This window comes from Gambusia affinis, linkage group LG10, assembly GCF_019740435.1.
Source record: "Gambusia affinis linkage group LG10, SWU_Gaff_1.0, whole genome shotgun sequence".
In the NCBI taxonomy this organism is placed as follows: domain Eukaryota; kingdom Metazoa; phylum Chordata; class Actinopteri; order Cyprinodontiformes; family Poeciliidae; genus Gambusia; species Gambusia affinis.
The window spans coordinates 7,688,959-7,697,282 of NC_057877.1; the positions used below are offsets into that span (position 1 = coordinate 7,688,959).

The following is an 8,324-nucleotide window of genomic DNA, read 5'->3' on the forward strand; positions in this document are numbered from 1 at the left end:
GGCAGCACTGACAAGTTGCCCCTGGCCTTGTAACTTCTTATTCAATACATTAAGCTCATGTGTAATATCAACAAGAAATGCTAAGTCCATGAGCCATTTGGGATCACTTAGCTCAGGAACAGCAACCCCATCTTTTTCCATGAAGGCTTTCACTTCCACTCTCAACTCAAAAAATCTCTTCAATATGTTTCCTCTACTGAGCCAACGTACCTCAGTGAAGTAGAGCACATCCCCATATTCTGACTCCATTTCCTCTAAAAAAGCACGGAACCTTCTGTGCTTTAAGCTTCTGGATCTGATTTGGTTGATGCATTTCACAACGACAGACATCACATTGTCAAACTTCAGGCATTTGCTGCAAAGGGCCTGCTGATGGATAATGCAGTGCAGAGCAATGACCTCCTCCACACTCTCCTCTTCCATTTTTTTTTTAACAAGTGCCACCAGTCCATTTTTCCTCCCTGTCATTGATGGCGCTCCATCGGTTGTTATGCCAACAAACCTCTTCCATGGCAAACCGGCATTTTCAATGGCATCACACAGCTGGTGAAATATCTCCTGACCGGTGGTCTGGCCATGCATTGGAATTACTTTGAGCAACTCCTCTGTGACTTCAAAATTGTCATCAACACCACGGACATAGATTGCGAGCTGGGCAGTGTCGGTGATGTCTGTGGTCTCATCAAGAGCAACTGAGTACACACTGAAACACTTTGCTTTCTCAAACAGTTGATCATAAATGTCACTTGACAGGTCAGAAATACGCTCTGCCACAGTGTTGGCAGAAAGGCTGATGTTGCTAAACTGATCTTTCTTTTCTGGACAGACAATACTTGCAGCCTGTAATATGCACTTTTTAACAAATTCACCTTCTGTGAATGGCTTTCCTGCTTTAGCAATCATCTCACTAACCACGTAGCTAGCTTCGACTGCTGCATCACTCTCTTTGGTTGCTTTCTTAAAGAAATCTTGTTGCCTCAGTAGACATGTTTTAAGATTAACAGCCCGGTTGGCTCTCTCATCTCCCTGGTATTTTGCATACTCCTCAGCATGTCTAGTTGTGTAATGACGTTTCAAATTGTATTCTTTGTGCACTGCAACTTTCTCTGTGCAGATAAGACACGTCGGGATCCCCCTGTGCTCAACAAAGAAATATTGCACTTCCCACTTTTTCTGAAATTGTCTGTGCTCATCCTCAACCTTTCTCTTCACTGCAGGCTTTGAAAAAGACATGTTTGGGGCTGTAGTTAAAGTTTCAGTTTCAGTGTTTAGCCGATGCGTCTTTTCCGCTTCTTTTTCTGTCCCGCTGATGTAACCTACACAAAATAATCAACACGTATTTTATTTTGGCGGGTAAAACTGACGGCACACTTTAAGTTCCGGGTCAGAGGTGAACTCTGATCTCCTCCATTGCTGTTGCTGCTTTCGCTGTGGCTAGCTGCTTGTGTTGGCGTTTTCCTAAATCGATGAAGAACATTGCTGAATTGACCCAAATTAACATAGACGAAGGATTATTTTGGGTGTTTTTTGGTAACCACTCGATGATGAGTCGTTTATTTTATGTCCTTTGTTTTTTTTATACATATATAACAGAAGTGCGATTGTGACACGCCACTTAAAATCTATGTATTGGCGTCTTAAAATGGTCTTGTAGACTAAAAGATCACTCTCTTTTTGTTAATTTTGTAGCCGAATTGCAGATATGTCAGTTTAACCCTGTTTAAATGCAAATTTTTGTTTTTATTTATGACATTGTTTGGGTCAGGGCTTTTTTCCACCCCATTTCAACCCATGATGGCGAGCTACCGGATCACCGCAGCTTCGCGGTGCGACTTCGCGGTGAACCAAACTGCTTAATTTTTTTCGGACCTATTGCCCTGGATCGATCATGGACTAAAAACAGTCAGAATATTGATTGATGAAACATTAATCACCCTGCATAAAAAAGAACGGACTTGAAGAAGAGTACAAAAACTCTTGGGTGTTATCAAGGTTTACTTATTGTTTTGTTGTTGTCTTCCTGTTGTGTTTATTGTTTATACTTATAGGAAAATATAAATATTATTATTATTAAGTACCTTCCTAAATATATGCAAAAATATACATCTGAATACAATAACTTAAACTTACTGCCTGTCTGTTGGTGTTTTTATTCACACACACGGGCTCCTCAGCCGAACCTTTCTGATTGCCTATTACCATATTTGGCCTAGTCAGGCGCCTACCCTTAAAAAGAAAATGCAAATACGCCTGGCCGATGTCCCGCCCCCGAGAGCAATATACTTCACTGTGATTGGTAAGTTTGTTCAGCTCCCCTCACAACACTGAAAAGTGCCAATCATATCAAACTCGCGGGCCACACTAACATTAAACTTTCATATTAAGGTGGGGGCCACAAACTATCGTCCCGCGGGCCGCAGTTGGCCCGCGGGCCGCGAGTCTGAGACCCCTGGTTTAAACAAATGAACAGTTAGATGTATTTTTAAAAAAAAGGGGGAGGGGGGATCAATTATCAGTTAACGTTATATTGTTCGACAAATGATGTAACAACAATGCTAACAGACACTCATCACTGAGCTTATCTCAACCCAAAGCTAGTCGCTCGAGGAAGATTTAGCGGCAAAAAGCTAAAACCTTCGGTAAAATTAGCACCTTAGCTAACGTTAATTCCGAACCAGCTCAAAAAATAACACCATCATATTTTTCTATCTTTCACCTCATGCTAAGTTATAGCATTATAGCATGATGCTATAAGTTACGTTAGCTCCATCTAAAATATACATTGGCTTCAAACAGTTTTCTAAGTGTTTTTTTTACCTGTCTTGCGAAGAGCTGAAGCAGTGTGAGCCCACAGCGACAGAGCTGCACTTGCACTTGGACGGAAAAAGCTTCGGAGTTTAAAACAAACGTCATCAGAAAAACGTTGGAAGCGAAGCCACCCTTGATGACGTAGCTAGATAAACTGCATATTAATGTTAGCTAGGATGTGAAAAAAACAGAAATACATGCTCTCTTTCTGCCTTAAAATATGTTAACCACTAAAGGAGTAAAAATACAGAAACAGAGAACCACGATGAAACATCTATGATGACCGTTGGAAATCAAATAGAATTCTTACATGGCCAGCGCAAAGACATTATTAGTACAGTACCACTACTGTAATGTGTAAACAGTAAATTACAACTTCAAAACATACAGTAAGTTACTGTAATGCTATGTACTATACCCATAATGCAATGCAAATTACAGTAACTAATTGTAAAGATGTTTTATGTTAGTTTACTGGGCATTTTATGTATTTAGCTGTAAAAAATACAGTAAAGGCTAACAGTGCAAGATATTATAAATACAGTACCACTACTGCAATGTGTAAACAGTAAATTACTGCAACTTCAAAACATACAGTAAGTTACTGTAATACTATGTCCTTTACCCATAATGCAATGCAAATTACAGTAACTAATTGTAAAGATGTTTTATGTTAGTTTTACTGGGCATTTTGCGGTATTTAGCTGTAGAAAATACAGCAAAGGCTAACAGTGTGGACTGTAGAGTTTTATAGGTTTTGTTGATGCAGGGGACTCACCCCGCCTCCCTCGCCCTCTCTTCCTGTGGAAATGGGATCATTTAGTAAGGGGCTAGATAAGCTGAGTGGACGAGGTGAGTGAAGGCTTCTTTCTGTACGCTCTGACGCACGTGGCACTCCTTTTCCTGACGGCGCCCCCGTGTTCACAGAGCCTTACACGGGAGGTGGGAGGTGTCAAAGGTCGGAGGAGAGCTCTTGCTCGTTTTTGCCCATATCTTTGTGTTTTGCCTCGACTCTGACAGACAGTATCTGCGATATGACAGGTTTTAGCGGCAGCTGGCAGACAGACAGCAGACTTGCTAACACTCCCTGCGATGCCCTCTTGATCTCTGCTGTTCTGTGTCCAGGGAGGATGGTGTTACCACAACATATTTATCTGCCCTCTTCACTTTCTTAGGCTTATCTCTTGGGTAAAGCCTCCCCATCATTCATGTCACACTCCTCTACCTTTTGTTTTTTTTCATCGTGACTCTTTATTTTCTGGAAACCTCCCCCCTTTTTTTCCCCCAGGACGTTATGGCCATCCTGAGCCAAGAGTAGTTTGTCCATAAGTATGAAAGACTGGTTGGGAACTTTCCGTTTTACAACTTATGATAAAAACAAGGCAAAGAGGCTGAACTTTGACGTCCTTGCACACTGAATAATTGCTAGATAATTAAAACCAAACATAACTCTGGAGAGTGCTGACAGCTTAATTGGATTTCATAAATTTGGGAAATTTTGAGAGATTATGGTGGCTTGACACCAGTGTCGGTATTTCAGTGAGGGTTTTTTCTTTTTCTTTTTTCTTTAGTAAATTCGCCAGAAACAGTGACACACTATTGCAGGAAAAAGAGCTCTTAGTGAGTCAAATCTTTTTGTACGTGCTAATCCTACCCACTCCAAATTCCAAAGTGTTTGGTTACTTCCTGTAAATATATAAATAAATAAACAAAAGTATCCATTTTGACAAAGAGGGGCCAATATATGTGAAGCTTTGCTCTCAGTACATTTTTTTGCAGTCTCACAAATTACCTTGGAAAACGTTTTGACAATTTTTCCTTTCAAAGCAACGTCGGTATGTCTGCAGTGCACAACAGGAAGTTGTGGGGGCAGCGTCGAGCAAGCTAAATGCTAACTCCGCAACGCTTTTCTCCAATGGCACATAAATCGACGACGATGCTTTCTTGTGTTGCAATGCTCTTTGCCCAAATGAAACATTTCCAATGCGAGCAAAAATATTTTTCACTCATTTATCCTCAGAACTTTCTTTTAAAAGTTTTTGGCATATTAGCAATTTTTTTTAAATTTCATATTATAGACGAACTTATTATCAATTATATCGGGTTCAACAGGATCATGCGATTAAGCCATTTGTTTGGATCATTTTCAGGGAGAAATCTAAAACATGCAGGACAACAGTTCTTTGGGAGTGGGCCAAGGTGGCGCTGTTGTAGAACTTTTTGAATTAAGAGCGTCTCACTCCAGTGTGCCAAAGAATTTCACACAGCATGGACGGGTGCCAAACAAATACAGCTTTGCTTTAAGCATGGACGCACGCAGAACATTTCTGTGCAAATTGTCTCATTTTGCTGAATAACCTGGAAACGCACCGTCAGAACAAGGACTCGTTAAAGTTTGCTGTTTGGGAACACGAGATTTTCTCAAGAAAGATGGACTGAACCGATTTCATATCAGCAATTTCCAACAGCGACAGAGTACGTACCTCGCTCTATGTTGAACTTCATTGCTCACCTGTTCGGTTTGGTGGCAAAACTATCAGCTAAACTCCAAATCCAGCTGCCTGTAGCATACCCACATCACCACATGTCATGTAAACCAATTTTAGCAGCAGATGTGGCAGTGGTGTGTCTAGGAGCGGCTCAGGTCTTCAGTGCTTTCAAATGCAACCTGTTCACTGGATTCTCCAGTCAGGCCAAGTTGATTTGTAAAGCACATTTCAGCAACAAGGCAGTGCAAAGTATCTTAGAAAATAAAAACATCATACATGTTTACATACTACATAGTGATTTAAATATCTTTACATCAAATATCGGCACATTGGGCCAATTTGAAAAGATAAAAACAGCTAAATTTTTTTATTTTTGCTTTAGTACTACATCAAAATGTTGATTATTATTGTCTTTTTTCTTCTTTTAGACGAGTATCTCCCGCAACCTCTGAAGTCGTTTACACCACATGTACGGCCATAATGATGTTGCAGAGTTGACGTCCCGTTACGCAGCTAAATGTTTTACCTAAACCAAACGTCAAGTCCCCCTGGGGTGCAGGAACAGGTAAGGACAAACATGAGTCAGGCTGGTATGAAACGCAAGTCGGATACATTTTAGAGGCCACAAGTTGACGATAACTGTGGCAGGGTGTTATTGCTTGGCTCTAGTTTTCCTTCAAATTCAAAGCTCAAGGCTGACACTTTTTTTTTCTCTGCATTTAAATAGTTAGGCTGTATTTATTTACTCTTTAGGGTATCAATGAAGAAAAGATTAAGAAGCTTTCGCACCATTATGTATCAGTGATGTCATTCATGAAGGGGGGGAGAAACGTCCAGTTCCTAAACCTCATTTCCCTAAAGAGGTGGGCCCCTGGGGGAACCGAGCCAACCTAAATATACATGCCCACACAGAGTTCACAAACTATACCGGAGGAGCCCCCACAGCAGTGCACGTCCAGCTCTAAATAAGGACTGAACATTGCACTTACATGCACCATTGGACTGATGAATCATCTCTTCTGTTTATCGGTGTCATTTTGAGCCTAATTGGTTTCTTTCGGTTGCGTTTTGTGCTGCGTGCCAGCCTCTTTCTTCCCTTTTTGTTTTCTCTTTCGTTTTTTTTTTTTTTCTCCCACAGTTGATGCCCACCCATGTGTGTCGAATTTCTCTCTCTCTCCCTCCTCGTCTTCATCTTTGCTTCTTTTTTTCCGTATCCCCTCCCTCTCTTCATCCACACAGGAATGCGTGATATGCGGCCGAGCAGACGGCCTGTGTGATACTCCTGCTGAGCGCTGGAGAAAAGGGCAGACGAGGTGGTGAAAAACAACCCTGCTGCCACCTCCACTCATGCATCCTTCATCACCTCTCGCTCTCGCTTTTCTCTCTCGTCCAGTGATCGTCTCACGCCTAGCCCTACTTTTGTGACCTTTCGCCTTTGCATCAATCATTGTGTCGTACAAATGTACAGTGTATTTGGGACAAAGCAAAAAGGGTCACCCCGTCTTAAATTCTGTTTATCTCTCCTGACAGGGATCTTCTTGCGTCTCAATCTGGTTAATAAAGTTAATTACAGTTTCTACAACACATATTTTGCCCCAAACAGAGTTTGGCCACAGAACGCTGCAACAACCCAATTTAACTTGGTTCACAAAGTTGCCAGAACGTTACGTAACGTCCTGACAAGACTTAAGTTGAAACATGCTTAGCTTTATTGTTTTTGTTTTCTAAAGACAAGACACAGAGCTTTATTCTTTAATAAGAATAAAGCTAAGCATGTTCTTGCTGATCTTGTTTCCCTGTGAAGCAGTTTGACAAAGTGCCAGGCTAAAGCCGGCACGTTTACTCTTTGTTTCGATATCACTTGTTGATAAATCGGTTAATGGCATATCTCATTGCAGTTGTATTTAGTTGTGTGTCAACAAAACATACGTAAAATACTTGTTTGAGGAGCTTGGTGTTGTTAAAATTAGTTAAAATGTAAAAATGCTTGTAAGTGAAATAAAAGAAGTTCTTGCTCTGAAAACCAAGTGCTTTGCTTTGAACGTTGTAAAATTTAACAACTGATGTTTCAGCAGCTCTCTCTCCTTTGAGAGTTATTAGCCACTGAGGGCGTAGCAGGTCACATGATAGATTGCTACAGCAGCCTATAAGGTCCCTTTTTCACTGAGAATGTCAAGACTGAAAAATAATGACACAATTTCGCAGTCAGAAATACCTTGCAAAAATTGCTGCCTGGCTGAGCGGAGTTGCAACCAACATAATCACAAACAGTCGACGTAAAGCTGGTCTTGAGAGTTGAAATTTGTCAGGATTTAAGAAGCAATTGTGTCTCCAAAGCGATACTCTGGGTTGAGTCAAATTCATCTTAAACTTTACATTTCTAGAGTTTATGTTAGATTTCTAGAGGTTGTGCTATCTTTTGGGAATGCATCCTACCCAGACATTTCCCCACATCTCTTAAAAGGCAAGAGAGGAAGTGTTTTGGTGTACATGAAGACAGCTCTGGACAGAAAGCAAGATTTACACATGGAGGAGTAAAAAGCCGAGAAGCAGCATATGAGAACTGCATTGTCGTCCACTAATCAGGAAAGACCAGCTGCTAACTTTTTAAAAAGAACTTGCACATTTTCACAGCCTAGCAAGTGTAATCTTTTACCATGCAGACCTTGATGTCCCAAACTAAGAGTGGAGGATTCCTCGGGGAGGATTCCCCCCGACTCTGGCAGCAGTGTAAACGAAGAAGCAAGAGGGCAGAGAGCAGTGAAATAATATATGAGGCACAAGAGCAGGGGATGGAGCGTGCAAAGCTCGCCATGTGTTTCTCATATTTTACCACTCACCTCCAAAACACACCTCGCATATTTTAGCCGTACATGGACAGGAGTTGGGGTGGGGGACGCTGTTTTGACTGCGAGCGTGTTTGTGTGTTCGCAAACGAGCAGCGGCAGTTGTAGGTTGCCTTCAGGCTCGTGTCTTTGCTTTACCTCTCTGGCGTCCACACCACATCCGTCTTGTAAATACCGACTG

General features: G+C 41.4%; 1 long non-coding RNA gene across 1 annotated transcript; it reads left to right on the forward strand.

Annotated features, from left to right (window-relative positions):
- Positions 1 to 5,005: 5,005 nt before the first annotated feature.
- On the forward strand, positions 5,006 to 7,320 carry LOC122838050. Its single transcript, XR_006371818.1, has 3 exons — positions 5,006 to 5,283; positions 5,726 to 5,862; positions 6,537 to 7,320. It is a non-coding gene; the product is annotated as an uncharacterized LOC122838050 (long non-coding RNA).
- The last annotated feature ends 1,004 nt before the right edge of the window (positions 7,321 to 8,324 follow it).